The 16,821-nt window shown below is 45.1% G+C and overlaps 1 protein-coding gene across 12 annotated transcripts in view; it reads right to left on the minus strand.

Moving 5' to 3' along the window:
- Window positions 1–16,821, minus strand: part of TP63 (tumor protein p63) — a 249,622-nt gene that overhangs the window by 178,954 nt on the left and 53,847 nt on the right. Inside the window, exons 1-2 of one of the 12 annotated variants that reach the window (XM_056565442.1) lie at window positions 14,737–14,756; window positions 12,069–12,407 (exon numbers count right to left, since the gene is read on the minus strand). The exons of 8 other annotated variants lie outside the window; for them this stretch is intronic. The gene's annotated coding sequence lies outside the window, so the exon portion shown is untranslated. Of the gene's footprint in view, window positions 1–6,603; window positions 6,666–7,319; window positions 7,412–12,068; window positions 12,408–14,736; window positions 14,757–16,821 lie in introns of those variants that run through there. 3 more of the 12 variants (XM_056565441.1, XM_056565443.1, XM_056565444.1) reach the window with 3 other exon arrangements.

The raw sequence follows: 16,821 nt of genomic DNA on the forward strand, positions 1-16,821 counted from the left end.
TAGGGGATAAGATGTCCTGGGGCAGAGTACCCCTTTAAGGACCATAGCGTTTTTTGACCACTGTCACTTTAAGCATTAATAATTCTGGGATGCTTTTACTTTTCAGTCCGATTCCAAGACAGTTTTTTAGTGACATATTCTACTTTATGTTAGTGGTAAATTTTCATCGATACTTGCATAATTTCTTGGTGAAAAATGAAAAAAAAAAATAAAGTGAATAAAATTAAAAATTTAGCATTTTTCTAACTTTGAAGCTCTCTGCTTTTAACCTCTTAAGGACCAATGACGTTGTGGAACGTCATGGCACCCTGGGCTTTAAGGACCAATGACGTTCCACAACGTCATGGCCTTTTCCGGTCTCTGCCGCTCGCCGGGCAGAGATCGGAACTGGGTGCCTGCTGAAATCCTTCAGCAGGCATCCAGGGCAAACGCCGAGGGGGGCCATGTAGGTCTGCGGCGATACCGGGCTGATCGGGTCTCTGGGACCCGACCGCCCGGTAATTTTGCATGATCCCGGCTGTCACAGACAGCCAGGACCATGCTGGAGCCTAGGAGCCTCCGATCCCCTGCGATCCGTCGCTTAACAGACCGACCAATCGCAGGAGGGGGGGGCGGTTACTTCCTCCCGTCCTGCCCGGCCCCTTGAAGTCCGGAGAGGACGGGAGGAAGACCGGAGGACGCGGTGAGGGACGGGGGAGTGCTGGGGACCGGCCCCGGTACTTACCTCGTCCCTGAAGACCCGGATCCAGACGGCGGCAGCGGCGACAGGTGAGTTGATCTTCAGCCGCGGTCGGGCCCTTTACAGCAATGCACGTCGCCGTAAAGCGACATGCATTGCTGTAATGGGACCCTGTATACTACAACTCCCAGCATGCCCAGACAGCCCTTGGCGTCTGGGCATGCTGGGAGTTGTAGTTTTGCAACATCTGGAGGTCCACAGTTTGGAGACCACTGTGCCCTTCCAGATGTTGCAAAACTGCACATCCTCAGCATGCCCTTACTGTCCAGGCATGCTGGGAGTTGTAGTTCTGTAACATCTGGCCCTTCAGATGTTGCAGAACTACAACTCCCAGCATGCCTGGACAGTTTTGGCATACTGGGAGATGTAGTTTTGCAACATCTGGAAGGGCACAGATTGGGAACCACTGTATTAGTGGTCTGCAAACTGTAGTCCTCCAGATGTTGCAAAACTACAACTCCAAGCATGCTGGGAGTTGTAGTTCGGCAACATCTGGCTCTAAAGATGTTGCCGAACTACTACTCCCAGCATGCTTGAGAATGTTTGGGAGTTGTGGTTTTGCAACATCTGGAGGCACACTGGATGGGAAACATTGTCTGTTTCCTAACTCAGTGTTTCCCAACCCGTGTGCCTCCAGCTGTTGCAAAACTAGAACTACCAGCATGCACTGATGGACTGTGCATGCTGGGAGTTGTGGTTTTGCAACAGCTGGAGGTCCCCCCCCTGTGAATGTACAGGGTACATTCACATGGGCAGGGGGCTTACAGTGAGTATCAGGCTGCAAGTTTGCGATGCAGCAAATTTTGCGCGGCAACTAAAACTCGCTGTAACCCCCCGCCCGTGTGACTGTACCCTAAAAACACTACACTACCACAAAATAAAATAAAAAGTAAAAAACACTACATATACACATACCCCTACACAGCCCCCCTCCCCAATAAAAATGAAAGCGTCTGATACGCCACTGTTTCCAAAATGGAGCCTCCAGCTGTTGCAAAACAACAACTCCCAGTATTGCCGGACAGCCGTTGACTGTCCAGGCGTGCTGGGAGTTTTGCAACAGCTGGAGGCACCCTGTTTGGGAATCACTGGTGTAGAATACCCCTATGTCCACCCCTATGCAAATCCCTAATTCAGGCCTCAAATGCGCATGGCTCTCTCACTTTGGAGCCCTGTCGTATTTCAAGGCAACAGTTTAGGGCCACATATGGGGTATCGCCGTACTCGGGAGAAATTGCCTAACAAATTTTGGGGGGCTTTTTCTCCTTTCACCCCTTATGAAAAGGTGAAGTTGGGGTCTACACCAGCATGTTAGTGTAAAAGATTTTTTTTTACACTAACATGCTGGTGTTGCCCCATACTTTTCATTTTGACAAGAGGTAAAAGGGAAAAACGCCCCCCAGAATTTGTAATGCAATTTTTCCCGACTACAGAGATACCCCATAAGTGGGCGCAAAGTGCTCTGGGGGCGCACAACAAGGCCCAGAAGGGAGAGTGCGCCATGTACATTTGAGGTGATTTGCACAGGGCTGGCTGATTGTTACAGCGGTTTTGACAAACGCAAAAAAAAAAACCCACATGTGACCCCATTTCGGAAACTACACCCCTCACGGAATGTAATGAGGGGTGCAGTGAGAATTTACCCCCCACTGGTGTCTGACAGATCTTTGGAACAGTGGGCTGTGCAAAATAAAAATTTTGTACAGCCCACTGTTCCAAAGATCTGACAGACACCAGTGGGGGGTAAATGCTCACTGTACCCCTTGTTACGTTTCTCAAGGGGTCTAGTTTCCAAAATGGTATGCCACGTGGGGGTTATTTTGCTGTCCTGGCACCATAGGGGCTTTCTAAATGCGACATGCCCCCCGAGCAAAATTTGCTCTCAAAAAGCCAAATATGACTCCTTCTCTTCTGAGCATTGCAGTTCGCCCGTAGTGCGCTTCAGGTCAACTTATGGGGTACCTCCATACTCAGAAGAGATGGGGTTACAAATTTAGGGGGGTATTTTCTGCTTTAACCCTTGCAAAAATGTGAAATTTGGGGGGGGAAACACACATTTTAGTGAAAACATTTTTTAAACATTTTTTTACATATGCAAAAGTCGTGAAACACCTGTGGGGTATTAAGGCTCACTTTATTCCTTGTTATGTTCCTCAAGGGGTCTAGTTTCCAAAATGATATGCCATGTGGGTATTTTTTCCTGTTCTGGCACCATAGGGGCTTCCTAAATGCAACATGCCCCCCAAAAACCATTTCAGAAAAACGTACTCTCCAAAATCCCCTCGTCGCTCCTTCGCTTCTGAGCCCTCTACTGCGCCCGCCGAACAATTTATATAGACATATGAGGTATGTGCTTCCTCGAGAGAAATTGGGCTACAAATATAAGTATACATTTTCTCCTTTTACCCCTTGTAAAAATTCAAAAATTGGGTCTACAAGAACATGCAAGTGTAAAAAATGAAGATTGTGAATTTTCTCCTTCACTTTGCTGCTATTCCTGTGAAACACGTAAAGGGTTAAAACGCTGACTGAATGTCCTTTTGAATACTTTGGGGGGTGCAGTTTTTATAATGGGGTCATTTATGGGGTATTTCTAAGATGAAGACCTTTCAAATCCACTTCAAACCTGAACTGGTCCCTGAAAAATTGTGATTTTGGAAATTTTGTGAAAAATTGGAAAATTGCTGCTGAACTTTGAAGCCCTCTGGTGTCTTCCAAAAGTAAAAACTCGAAAATGTTATGATGCAAACATAAAGTGGACATATTGTATATGTGAATAAAAAAAAAATTTTTTGGGAATATCCATTTTCCTTACAAGCAGAGAGCTTCAAAGTTCGAAAAATGCAAAATTTTCAATTTTTTCATCAAATTTTGGAATTTTTCGCCAAGAAATGATGCAAGTATCGACAACATTTTACCAATAACATAAAGTAGAATATGTCACGAAAAAACTATCTCGGAATCAGAATGATAGGTAAAAGCGTCTTAGAGTTATTAATGCTTAAAGTGACAGTGGTCAGATGTTCAAAAAACGCTCTGGTCCTAAGGTGTAAAATGGCCTGGTCCTTAAAGGGTTAAGGAAGATAGACATTCCAAATAAATAATATATTGATTCACATATACATTAGGTCTACGTTATGTTTGCATCATAAAGTCGACATGTTTTTACTTTTAGAAGACATCAGAGGGCTTCAAAGCTCAGAAGCAATTTTCCAATTTTTTATGAAATTTTCAAAATCTGATTTTTTTGGGGACCAGTTCAGTTTTGAAGTGGATTTGAAGGGCCTTCATATTAGAAATACCCCATAACAGACCCCATTATAAAAACTGCACCCCTAAAAGTATTCAAAATGACATTCAGAAAGTTTGTTAACCCTTTAGGTGTTTCACAGAAATAGCAGCAAAGTGAAGGAGAAAATTCTAAATCTTTTACACTCGCATGTTCTTGTAGACCCAGTTTTTGAATTTTTACAAGGGGTAATAGGAGAAAAAGCCCCCCAAAATTTGTGACCAAATTTCTCTCGAGTAAGAAAATACCTCATATTTATATGTGAAGTGTTCGGTGGGTGCAGTAGAGGGCTCAAAAGGGTAGGAGCGACATTGAGATTTTGGAGAGTGAATTTTGCTGAAATGGTTTTTGGGGGGCATGTGGCATTTAGGAAGCCCCTATTGTGCCAAAACAGCAAAAAAAAAAAAAAAAACACATGGCATACTATTTTGGAAACTACACCCCTCAAGGAAAATAACATGGGGTACAGAGCCTTAACACCCAACAGGTGTTTGATGACTTTTCGTTAAAGTTGGATGAGTAAATGAAAAATATTTTTTTTTCACTAAAATGCAGTTTTTTCCCCAAATTTTACATTTTTACAAGGGGTAATAGGAGAAAATGCCCCCCAAAATTTGTAACCCCATTTCTTCTGAGTATGGAAATACCCCATGTGTGGACGTAAAGTGCACTGCGGGCGAAATACAATGCTCAAAAGAGAAGGAGCGCCATTGAGATTTTGGAGAGAGAATTTGTTTGGAATGGAAGTCAGGGGCCATGTGCGTTTACAAAGCCCCCCTGTGGTGACACCCACTGGCGTTTTACAGATCACGGAACACTGTTCCAAAAATCTGTCAGACACCTGTGGGGTGTAAATGCTCACTGCACCCCTAATTAAATTCTATGAGAGGTGTAGTTTACAAAATGGGGTCACATGTGGGGGGGTCCATTGTTCTGGCACTATGGGGGCTTTGTAAACTCACGTGGCTTTCAATTCCGGACAAATTTTCTCTCCAAAAGCCCAATGGCGCTCCTTCTCTTCTGAGCATTGTAGTTCGCACGCAGAGCACTTTACATCCACATATGTGGTTTGTTCTTACTCAGATATTTTCCATACTCAGAAGAAATGGGGATACAAATTTTGGGGGCCTTTTTTCCTATTTTCCCTTGTGAAAATGAAAAATTTAGGGTAACACCAGTATTTTAGTAAAAAAAATTATTTTTCTTCATATTCCCATCCAAATGTAACGAAAATTTGTCAATCACCTGTGGGGTGTTAAGGCTCACTATACCCCTTGTTATGTTCTCTGAGGGGTGTAGTTTCCAAAAGGGTCACACGTGGGTATTTATTTTTTTGCGTTTATGTCAGAACCGCTGTAAAATCAGCCACCCCTGTGCAAATCACCAATTTAGGCCTCAACTGTACATAGTGCGCTCTCGTTCCTGAGCCTTGTTGTGCGTCCACAGAGCATTTGAGGGCTAAAGCAGGGATTGCATAGGGGTGGACATAGGGGTATTCTACACTAGTGATTCTCAAACAGGGTGCCCGGGCATGCTGGAAGATATAGTTATGCAACAGCTGGGGGTACGCAACTACAACTCCCAGCACGCCGAGACAGCTGGGAGTTATAAATTGGGTATCATTGTAACCGCATGGACCTGCAGAATAAATATATGGTTTCATTTTTACCGAAAAAGTGCACTGCGTAGAATCGGAAGCCCCAGAAAAGTTACAAGAAAGCATTTGTTTCCTATTTTGCCCAACAAATAGTTTTTTTTTGGTTTCGCCATAAATTTTTGGGTGAAATGATCAATGTCATTACAAAGTACAATTGGTGGTGCAAAAAAACAAGCCCTCATATAAGTTTGTAGGTGCAAAATTGAAAGCGTTCTGATTTTTAGAAGGTGAGGAGGAAAAAAGAAAAGTGCAAAAACAAAAAAACCTCTGGTCCTTAAAGGGATACTCTGCCCCCAGACATCTTATCCCCTATCCGTAATGACGGGCGATACAGGGGCCGGAGCATTGTTACGCCACGGCTCCGCCCCACGTGATGTCACGGCCTGCCCCCCTCAATACAAGTCTATGGGAGGGGGCGTGGCGGTTGTCAGGCCCCCTGCCATAGACTTGCATTAAGGGGACGGGCCGTGATGTCACGAGGGGCGGAGCCATGACATCACGCTGCTCTGTCCCCTGTATCACCCGTCATTACGCACAGAGCGAACTCACTCTGTGCAGTAATGATAGCGCAGTGCCGTAGCAGCGATCCCCGGGGTCCCCAGCAGCGGGACCGCGGCGATCTGACATCTTATCCCCTATCCTTTGGATAGGGGATAAGATGTCTAGGGGCGGAGTACCCCTTTAAGGGGTTAAATCCAGCAGGTATTTTGGTCCTACATCATGTAAAAATACTCTGGGTAGGAGTGAAAGGGTTAAGGAAGGAAAAAATTGCATAAAAAATAAGCAATACAAGATATAAAGCAACAGTAATTAAAATTCATAGCTTGAGGCCCAAACAATTCATCCACACCCTGCAAATAATATGTTGACGTCACAGATTACTAAGCATAATATGGAAAGTTATTAGGAGGTTTATACCCAAGACACTGCAATGATATAGAAGATGATGTCCTGAATATATGAAAGACACACAATGAGGAAGATTTATCCACACCTGTCCAGACGAAAAGTTGCCCATAGCAACCAATCAGATTGCTTATTTCATTTTTAACAAGGCCTCTGCAAAATGAAAGAAGCGATCTGATTGGTTTCTATGGGCAACTGGGCAACTTTTCCTCTGAACAGGTTTTGATAAATCTCCCCCAATTAAAACATAGTTCAGCTTTAACCTGTTGGGGACGAAGGGCGTATCCATACCCCCGTGGGAATTTTGGTCCCCGCCGCGCCGGGCGGGGACCGGACCGGGGTGACTGCTGATATCAATCAGCAGGCACCCCGCGCAGATGCCTAGGGGGGTCATAAGACCCCCCCATGTCGGCGATCAGCGCAAATCGCAAGTGAATTCACACTTGCGATTTGCGCCGATTCCGGGTCATTACAGGTCTATGGTGACCCGGTGGCCCGGAATATAAGGGGGATCGCGGTTGTCTAAGACACCCACAATAACCCTGAAGGGATAGGAGTGAGGTAGCAGGGTTCCACCCCTCCTATCCCTGCTATTGGTGGTCTAGTCGCGGCCACCAATAGCAGATCGGGGGCGGGGAGGTTAACTTTAGTTTTCCCTGTCCTGCCCACCCACAATTGGCGGGGCACTTGGGGAAAAGAAAGAGGACCGAGCGCCGACGTCCACTTACCCATCCAGAGGCAGCAGAGTGACGGTGATCGGCGTGCGGCAGAAGTGGACGGCTCCCTGGATCCGACGGAAGCCGGTAAGTTGCCTAGCAACATCTGGGGGGCTACAGTCTGAGACCATTATACAGTGGTCTCTAACCTGTAGCCCTCCAGATGTTGCAAAACTACAACTCCCAGCATACCCAGACAGCTGTTTGGGCATGCTGGAATATGTAGTTTTGCAACAGCTGGAGGACTGCAGTTTGAGACCACTGTACAGTGGTCTCTAATCTGTATCCCTCCAGATCTTGCAAAACTACAACTCCTAGCATGCCCAAACAGCTCTTTGCTGTCTGGACATGCTGGGATTTGTAGTTTTGCTACATCTGGAAGGTCACAGTTTGGAGATCACTGGGCAGTGGTCTATAAACTGTAGCCCTCCAGATGTTGCAAAACTAAAAATCCCAGCATGCCCAAACAGCAAACAGCTGTCTCGGCATGCTGGGAGTTGTAGTTGCGTACCTCCAGCTATTGCATAACTACATCTCCCAGCATGTCCTTCGGCGATCAGTACATGCTGGGAGTTGTAGTTTTGCAACAGCTGGAGGCACACTAGTTGGAAAATACTGAGTTAGGCTGGGTTCACACCACGTTTTTCAAATACGGTTACCGTATACGGTTTTCCGCTAAAAAACGTATGGCAAAAACCGTATGCAACCTTATACAACCGTATGACTCCAAATTAAAACGTATACGGTTTTTCCCCGTACGGTTCTATCCGTTTGCATCAGTTTTTGCGTGCGGTTTTGCTATTTTGTTGGAATCAGTTTTCCAGCAATTTAATAAAGTTACTATTGTTCTATTGAAATTCCAATCTGCGCATGAGTCAACTCCAAAAACGGATTAGAAAAACCGTATACAACCGTATTCTGAAATTCTGTGTACGGTTCTCATAGACAGCAATGTTAAAAGAACCGCATACGGTTCGCATACGGTTTTCCAACCGGAGGCAAAAACGTGGTCGACAGCGTTTTTGCCTACGGTTGAAAAATCGGCAAAACCGTATCCAAGGCAAAACGGATGCAACCGTACACAACATTTGGAATACGGTTTACAATGCATTCTCTATACATACGGTTTTGGATACGGTCGTATACCTTTTTTTGCGGAAAACCGTGTACGGTTACCATATTTGAAAAACGTGGTGTGAACCCAGCCTTAGATAACAGAACCTAACTGAAGGTTTTCCAACCAGTGTGCCTCCAGCTGTTGCAAAAGTACAACTCCCAGCATGCACGGTCTGTCAGTACATGCTGGGAGTTGTAGTTTTGCAACAGCTGGAGGCACACTGGTTGGAAAATACTGAGTTAGGTAACAGAACCTAACTGAAGGTTTTCCAACCAGTGTGCCTCCAGCTGTTGCAAAAGTACAACTCCTCAGTCAGTACATGCTGGGAGTTGTAGTTTTGAAACAACTGGAGGTTTGCCCCAGGGCACATTCACACGGGCAGGTTTACAGTAAGTTTCCTGCTTCAAGTTTGGGCTGCAGTAAATTTTTCGCCGCAGCGCAAACTCCTAGCGGGAAACTCATCGTAACACGCCAGTGCGAATGTACCCTAAAAACACTACACTACACTAGCACATAATAAAGGGTAAAACACTACATATACACCCCCTTACACTGTCCCCCCCCCAATAAAAATGAAAAACGCATCGTGCAGCAGTGTTTCCAAAACGGAGCCTCCAGCTGTTGCAAAACAACAACTCCCAGCATTTCTGGACAGCCACTGACTGTCCAAGCATGCTGGGAATTTAGCAACAGCTGGAGGCACCCTGTTTGGGAATCACTGGCGTAGAATACCCCTATGTCCACCCCTATGCAATCCCTAATTTAGTCCCATGGCGCTCTCTCACTTCAGAGCCCTGTCGTATTTCAAGGAAACAGTTTAGGGCCACATATGGGGTATTTCCATACTCAGGAGAAATTGCACTACAAATTTTGGGGGCTTTTTCTCCTTTTACCCCTTATGAAAAGGAAAAGTTGGGGGCTAAACCAGCCTGTTTGTTTACACCAGTGTAAAAAATATAACAGTTGCCTCATACTTTTTATTTTCACAAGAGGTAAAAGGAAAAAAAGAGCCCCAAAATTTGTAACGCAATTTCTCCTGAGTACGGAAATACCCCATATGTGGGCATAAAATGCTCTGTGGGCGCACAACAAGGCTCAGGAGTGAGAGCGCACTATGTACATTTGAGGCCTAAATTGGTGATTTGCACAGGGGTGGCTGATTTTACAGCGGTTCTGACATAGACGCAAAAACATGAATACCCACATGTGACCCCATTTTGGAAACTACACCCCTCACGGAACTTGACAAGGGGTATAGTAAGCCTTAACACCCCACAGGTGTTTGACGACTTTTCATTAAATTTGGATGGGAAAATGAAAAAAAAAAAAAGTTTTCACTAAAATGCTGGTGTTACCCTAAATTTTTCATTTTCAAAAGGGAAAATAGGAAAAAAAGCCCCCCCCCAAAAAAAATTTGTAACCCCATTTCTTCTGAGTAAGAAAATGCCCCATATGTGGATGGAAAGTGCTCTGCTGGTGCTCTCATTTTGAAGAGAAAATTTGTCCAGAATTGAAGGCCACGTGTGTTTACAAAGCCCCCATAGTGCCAGAACAATGGAACCCCCACATGTGTCCTCATTTTGGAAACTACACCCCTCATGTAATGTATTAAGGGGTGCAGTGAGCATTTACGCCCCACAGGTGTCTAACAGATTTTTGGAACAGTGGTCCGTGAAAATGAAAAATTTAATTTTTCATTTGCACAGCCCACTGTTCCAAAGATCTGTCAAACGCCAGTGGGGTGTAAATACTCACTGCACCCCTTATTCAATTCTGTGAGGGGTGAAGTTTCCAAAATGGGGTCACATGTGGGGGGGGTCCACTGTTCTGGCACCACGGGGGGCTTTGTAAATGCACGACCCCCGACTACCATTCCAAATGAATTCGCTTTCCAAAAGCCCAATGGCGCTCCTTCTCTTCTGAGCATTGAAGTGCGTCAGCAGAGCATTTTACGTCCTAACATGGGGTATTTCCATACTCAGAAGAGATGGGGTTACAAATTTTGGGGGGCATTTTCTCCCATTACCTTTTGTAAAAATTGATAATTTGGGGGAAAAACTGCACTTTAGTGAAAAAAATTTTTTTTTTCATTTACACATCCGATTTTAACGAAAAGTCGTCAAACACCTGTGAGGTGTTAAGGCTCACTGGACCCCTTGTTACGTGCCTTGAGGGGTGTAGTTTCCAAAATGGTATGCCATGTGGGGGGTTTTCTGCTGTTCTGGCACCATAGTGACATGCCCCCCAAAAACCATTTCATCAAAATTCACTTTACAAAATCCCATTGTCTCTCCTTCCCTTCTGAGCCCTCTAGTGCACCCGCCGAACACTTGACATACACATATGAGGTATTTCCTTACTCGAGTGAAACTGGGTTACAAATTTTGGGGGACTTTTTCTCCTATTACCTCTTGCAAAAACTGGGTTTACAAGAACATGCGAGTGTAAAAAATGAAGATTTTAAATTTTCTCCTTCACTTTGCTGCTATTCCAGTGAAACACCTAAAGGGTTAACACACTTACTGAATATAATTTTGAATACTTTGAGGGGTGCAGTTTTTATATTGGGGTCATTTATGGGGTATTTCTAATATGAAAGGCCTTCCAATCAACTTCAAATCTGAACTGATCCCTGAAAAATTCTGATTTAGAAAACTTTGTGAAAAATTGGAAAATTGCTGCTGAACTTTGAAGCCCTCTGATGTCTTCCAAAAGTTAAAACATGTCAACTTTATGATGCAAACATAAAGTAGACATATTGTGTATGTGAATCGATATATCATTTATTTGGTATGTCTATTTTCCTTACAAGCAGAGAGCTTAAAAGTAAAAAAAATTCAAAATTTTCAATTTTTTCATAACATTTTGGAATTTTTCACCAAGTAATGATGCAAGTATCGACGAAAATTTACCACTAACATAAAGTAGAATACGTCCCAAAAAAAAACAATCTCAGAATCAGAATAAAAGGAGAAAGCATCCCAGAGTTATTAATGCTTAAAGTGACAGTGGTCAAATGTGCAAGAAATGGCCAGGTCCTACACTGAAAATTAGCTGGGTCCTTAAGGGGTTAAAGGGGTACTCTGCTGAAAACCGCTGGGGACCCCCGTGATCTCCAGGCTGGCAGCGGTGGCGTCCGGCAGCGAGCTGTCATTCCTCCTTCCATAGACGTGAATGGAGGGGGCGTGGCGGTTGGCATGGCAAGTCATCGGGCACAGAGCTGAGTTACTTGTGTTGCACGCACCTGTCGTGCCAAAAAAATATATACATGGAAAAAGGAATGTATTACAGACCTCTATAAATATAAAATTATAAAAATGGACTAGTTGTATGTAAAAAATCAGAAATTACATTTATTATACATTTTATTAAACATGTAAGTACACAAATGTATGTCCAAGTAGGGCCCTTGCTGTGGACTATACAGTGGTTGCAGATATATATTAAAAGAATATGGTTTAACTGGATGAAAATGTTTATCGGAGATGTAACAAAACAATGTTACTAGGTAACGAAAGATAGCCACCCACAGTCCTGTGATATTGTGTCACTTGGAGATACAGCGTTTTTCCTGTGTCCAATGCAATATTGTATCAAAAATAAATAGTTTATGATAATGGAGTTTTGTGCTCTGCACCACTCACCGCACCGCTGAACAGAGCTTCGGGAGATGGTATCACAGTGGTATACGGGCGTAGCTCCGGCAGACTGGCACGGCTGGACAGCCGGCCTGAAGATGTTGTCCACGCGGTGGTCACACTGGATGTCCGGGGTGGCACAGACTGGCGCACAGCCGGCAGATGGATGATTGCGGGAAAAGGTTATGGCAAACCAGCGGTGAGTGGATGCAGGCGGCGTCCTCATGTATTCCAGCACTGTAAAGCACGCGTCTGTATAGTGGTACTCAAAGTGGGGAGTTCCAGCCGTTGCGAATCTGACACAGTTCTATTGTGGGGTGGTCTGTATTCTTGTGGTGTATATATCTGGGCAAAACGAAATGAGGGGAATTGGCTATATGAAATGAGGGGAGGTGGCTATATGAGGGGATAACGCTAAATAAGAGGGGGCAGCTATATGTGGTAAATAGGCTATATGAGAGGGGTGACCCCTTCAGTAGCAATATAATGATGGTATCGCAATAATGATAATGATTTTTTTGGTTGCCCCATACATTTTATGGTAAAGTGTGTGATGGCATTACAACGGACAATTGGTCGTGCAAAAAACAAGCCCTCATACTAGTCTGTGGATGATAATATAAAAGAGTTATGATTTTTGAAGGCGAGGAGGAAAAAACTAAAACGTAAAAATAAAATTATCTGAGTCCTTAAAGGAGTAGTCCAGCGGTGACCCAGTGGTGAACAACTTATCCCCTATCCTAAGGATAGGGGATAAGTTTGAGATCGCGGGGGGTCCGACCGCTGGGGCCCCCTGCGATCTCCTGTACGGAGCCCCGACAGCCCGCAGAAAGGGGGCGTGTCGACCTCCGCACTAAGTGGCGGCCGACACACACCCTTAATACAACTCTATGGCAGAGCCGAAGCGCTGCCTTCGGTAATCTCCGGCTCTGCCATAGAGATGTATTGAGGGGGCGTGTCGGCCGCCGCTTCGTGCGGGGGTCGACACCCGCTATCTGGCCGGAGAGCTGGGGCCCCGTACAGAGAGATCACAGGGGGCCCCAGCAGTCAGACCCCCTGCGATCTCAAACTTATCCCCTATCCTTAGGATAGGGGATACGTTTTTCACCACTGGACGACCCCTTTAAGGGGTACTCCGGTGGAAAAATGTATTAATTTATTTTTTAAATCAACTGGTGCCAGAAAGTTAAACAGATATGTAAATTACTTCTATTAAAAAATCTTAATCCTTCAAGTACTTATTAGCTACTGAATACAGTGACCCCCCCGACCTACGATGGCCCCGACATAAGATCAAATCGACATACGATGCTTTTTTATGTTGGGGCCATCGCATTAAGTGCTATCCGGCAGCGCAAAATGCTTAAGCTGCTGCCGGATAGCAGCTTAATGTTCCCTGTGTGGTGCGGTAAGTATTACTTAGCCCTCCACGATGCTCCGGGGTGCCCTCTGGGTCCCGCGCTGGTCTTCCGGTGTCTTCTTGGCCCTCTCCGATGACATCAATACGCTGCTGCGCACGTCATCCAATAGGAATGGCGTACGCAGCGGCGTAATGACGTCGCTACGCAGGCCCAGTACGGAGAAGACCAGGAGAGCCCAGCGGAGGCCCGGGGTCACCATCGGGAGCGGCGGGGACACCATCGCGAGCGGCGGGGACAGGCGAGTACAGCTTCCTATACTTTACATTGCACAAATCCCTCAACATACGATGAGTTCGACAAACGATGGCTCGTTTGGAACAAATTACCATCGTATGTTGAGGGACCACTGTACTACAGAGGAAATTCTTTTCTATTTGGAACATAGAGCTCTCTGCTGACATCATGACTAGAGATGAGCGAACTTACAGTAAATTCGATTCGTCACAAACTTCTTGGCTCGGCAGTTGATGACTTTTCCTGCATAAATTAGTTCAGCATTCAGGTGCTCCCGTGGGCTGGAAAAGGTGGATACAGTCCTAGGAGACTCTTTCCTAGGACTGTATCCATCTTTTAAAGCCCACCGGAGCACCGGAAAGCTGAACTAATTTTTTCAGGAAAAGTCAGCAACTGCCGAGCTGAGAAGTTCGTGACGAATCAAATTTACTGTAAGTTCGCTCATCTCTAATCATGACCACAGTGCTCTCTGTTTACATCTCTGTCCATTTTAGGAACTGTCCAGAGCAGCATATGTTTGCTATGGGGATTTTCTCCTACTCTGCACGGTTCTTAAAATGGATAGAGGTATCAGCACAGAGCACCGTGGTCATAATGTCAGCAGAGAGCTCTGTGTTCCAAAAAGAAAAGAATTTCCTCTGTAGTATTCAGCAGCTAATAAGTACTGGAAGGAGTAAGATTTTTTTTTTTATAGTAATTTACAAATCTGTTTAACTTTCTGGCACCAGTTGATTTAAAAAAAAAAGTTTTCCACCAGAGTACCCCTTTAACCTACATTGCCATTGTGATCCTTCTAGTTCTACATGCATTCAATTCACTCCCAGGTCTCAATTGATCCCATTGACTTGAATTAAATACATCGGGGATTCGGCAGTTTGTATGAGAAATTTCTTCCTAAACTAAACTCCTGCCATTATGACGAACTTGTGGACCGAGTTTCATATAGTAGAGCATGACAGCAATGTGAACCTAGACTTACCTACCCCAAACCCCTGCACTTCTGGTCCCCAGCTGCTCACTTTTTCTGTTGTCTTCTGGGTTGAGGAGTTGGAGCAAGACCTGCCCCAAGAGCCGGTCCACACTGCTGAACCTCCGCCATGAGATATTGCCGGCAAAGGTTCTTTCTGCACCCAACTCCATTTGCAGGTTCTGAATCTTCTGCACTGGAGATTTCTACAATGTCAATGATGCAGCAGAATTCCCTTTGAAAACAAAATTTTGCACAGAAATTTTGCAGCAGCAGAGTCCCATTGAATTTAAAAGGATTCCGCTGCACTATGCAAACATCAGATGTTTCTTGCGCAGAAATCCTGATTCCAGCATCCGCAAAAACATTGAACATGTTCAATGTTCTGCAGAGTCCATATGGAAATGTATTGCAATCTATGGGACGGAGCATTTCCAAGCGGTCCTAGCGTCGGCATGTTTTGCCGGCGCTCCACTGTTGGTAGAATTTCCACACAGAGATTTTTTGTGTTACATTACACCATGTGAACAGAGCCAACTCTTGGAAGATCCCCTTGTAAAGGGGAAACAACTGTGATCCAGTTCAGGAAGCGTGAAGAGTGAATATACACAAGATCTGGTGCTGCAGTCCCCCTATTTGTTTTAGGCTGCTTTCACACTATGAGCATTCATCCGTTATTAAACGTCCGTTTTCTGTGTAAAAACGGATGTATAATAACAGATGAAATAACGGGTGCTAATGACTGAATACACATTCACCCTTTAAGACCAGTTATAACATCCCTCATGTATGGCCGAATACCTCTGCCTACAGACTCCCACAGCCGGGACTAGTACTACTCCCATCATGGAACTGACTTCTTTCCATGATGGGAGTAGTAATTCCCTGGCTGCGGGAATCTGCAGACAGCTGGGGAGGCTACATTAGTGTTTGTACTACTACCCCCATCATGGAAAAGAGTCTGTTCCATGATGGGGTTGTAGCACAGGGGCTGAGGGATTGATCGCACCAGGTCTCACTTCCGAGACCCGAAGCGATCCGAAGTTATTAAGCAGGGGAGCTGGCGGCAAGCTCCGCAACCCTGCGATGTATCGTGTGTTTTAACTTTCATTTTTAAATCCCCCGCGGGGAGCCCTGAATGGCCGGTACTGAGGAGCCATTCAGGGCTCTCGCCGGGAGATTTAAAAATGAACATTGTGAGTAGCAGGGGCCATATGTATATTAAAAGCGCTGTGGGGAGGGGGGAAGATATATAGCGCTGCAGGGGGGCAGACATATAGCCTCTATATCTTGCCCCAAGCGCATTTCTAATATGCCCCCTGCAGCACATTAATAAAGTTATGCCCCCTGCCGGCGCATTTATACATAGAAATTATTTCTATTACAGCAGCGCATAGTGCCAGCAGCCAGCTGCTGGCACTATGCGCTGCTAATAGAAATTCTTTTCATTCATAGCGCTTCAGGGGTATATGTATTTAGATGGGGGGGTAGACATATAGCGTTATCTGAACCCCCCCCCCCCCAGCACTTCTGTATTCATATGCCGCCGCGCTATGTATGAAAAGTATTTCTATCAGCAGCGTCGGGCCGGCAGATGCTGCTGCTAGAATGCTTTTCACAAAAAGCGCTGCAGTGGCATAGGTATATAGATGCACTGCGCTGCAGAGGGTATATTATACATGCGCTGTGGGGGGTATATATTTACTTATGCGCCAGCGGGAGTATAGATTTATTAATGCGGCAGCGGGGGGTATATTTACTAATGCGCCAGCGGGGGGAGTATATATTTATAAATGCGCTGGCGGGGGGTATATATGTATAAATGCGCCGGTGTGGGTCATATCTTTATTAATGCACTGCAGGGGGCATGTTATAAATGCACTGGGGGCTACATATATACCCCCCCCCTGCAGCGCTATATATCTTGCCACCACAGCGCTTTTAACCCCTTAAGGAAGCAGTCCATTTGGGCCTTAAGGACACAGAGAATTTTATTTTTACGAATTAGTTTTTTCCTCCTCGCCTTCAAAAAATCATAACTCTTTTATATTTTCATCTACAGACTAGTATGAGGGCTTGTTTTTTGCGCGACCAGTTGTCCGTTGTAATGCCATCACTCAGTTTACCATAAAATGTA

Source organism: Hyla sarda, chromosome 3 (assembly GCF_029499605.1).
Source record: "Hyla sarda isolate aHylSar1 chromosome 3, aHylSar1.hap1, whole genome shotgun sequence".
NCBI lineage: Eukaryota > Metazoa > Chordata > Amphibia > Anura > Hylidae > Hyla > Hyla sarda.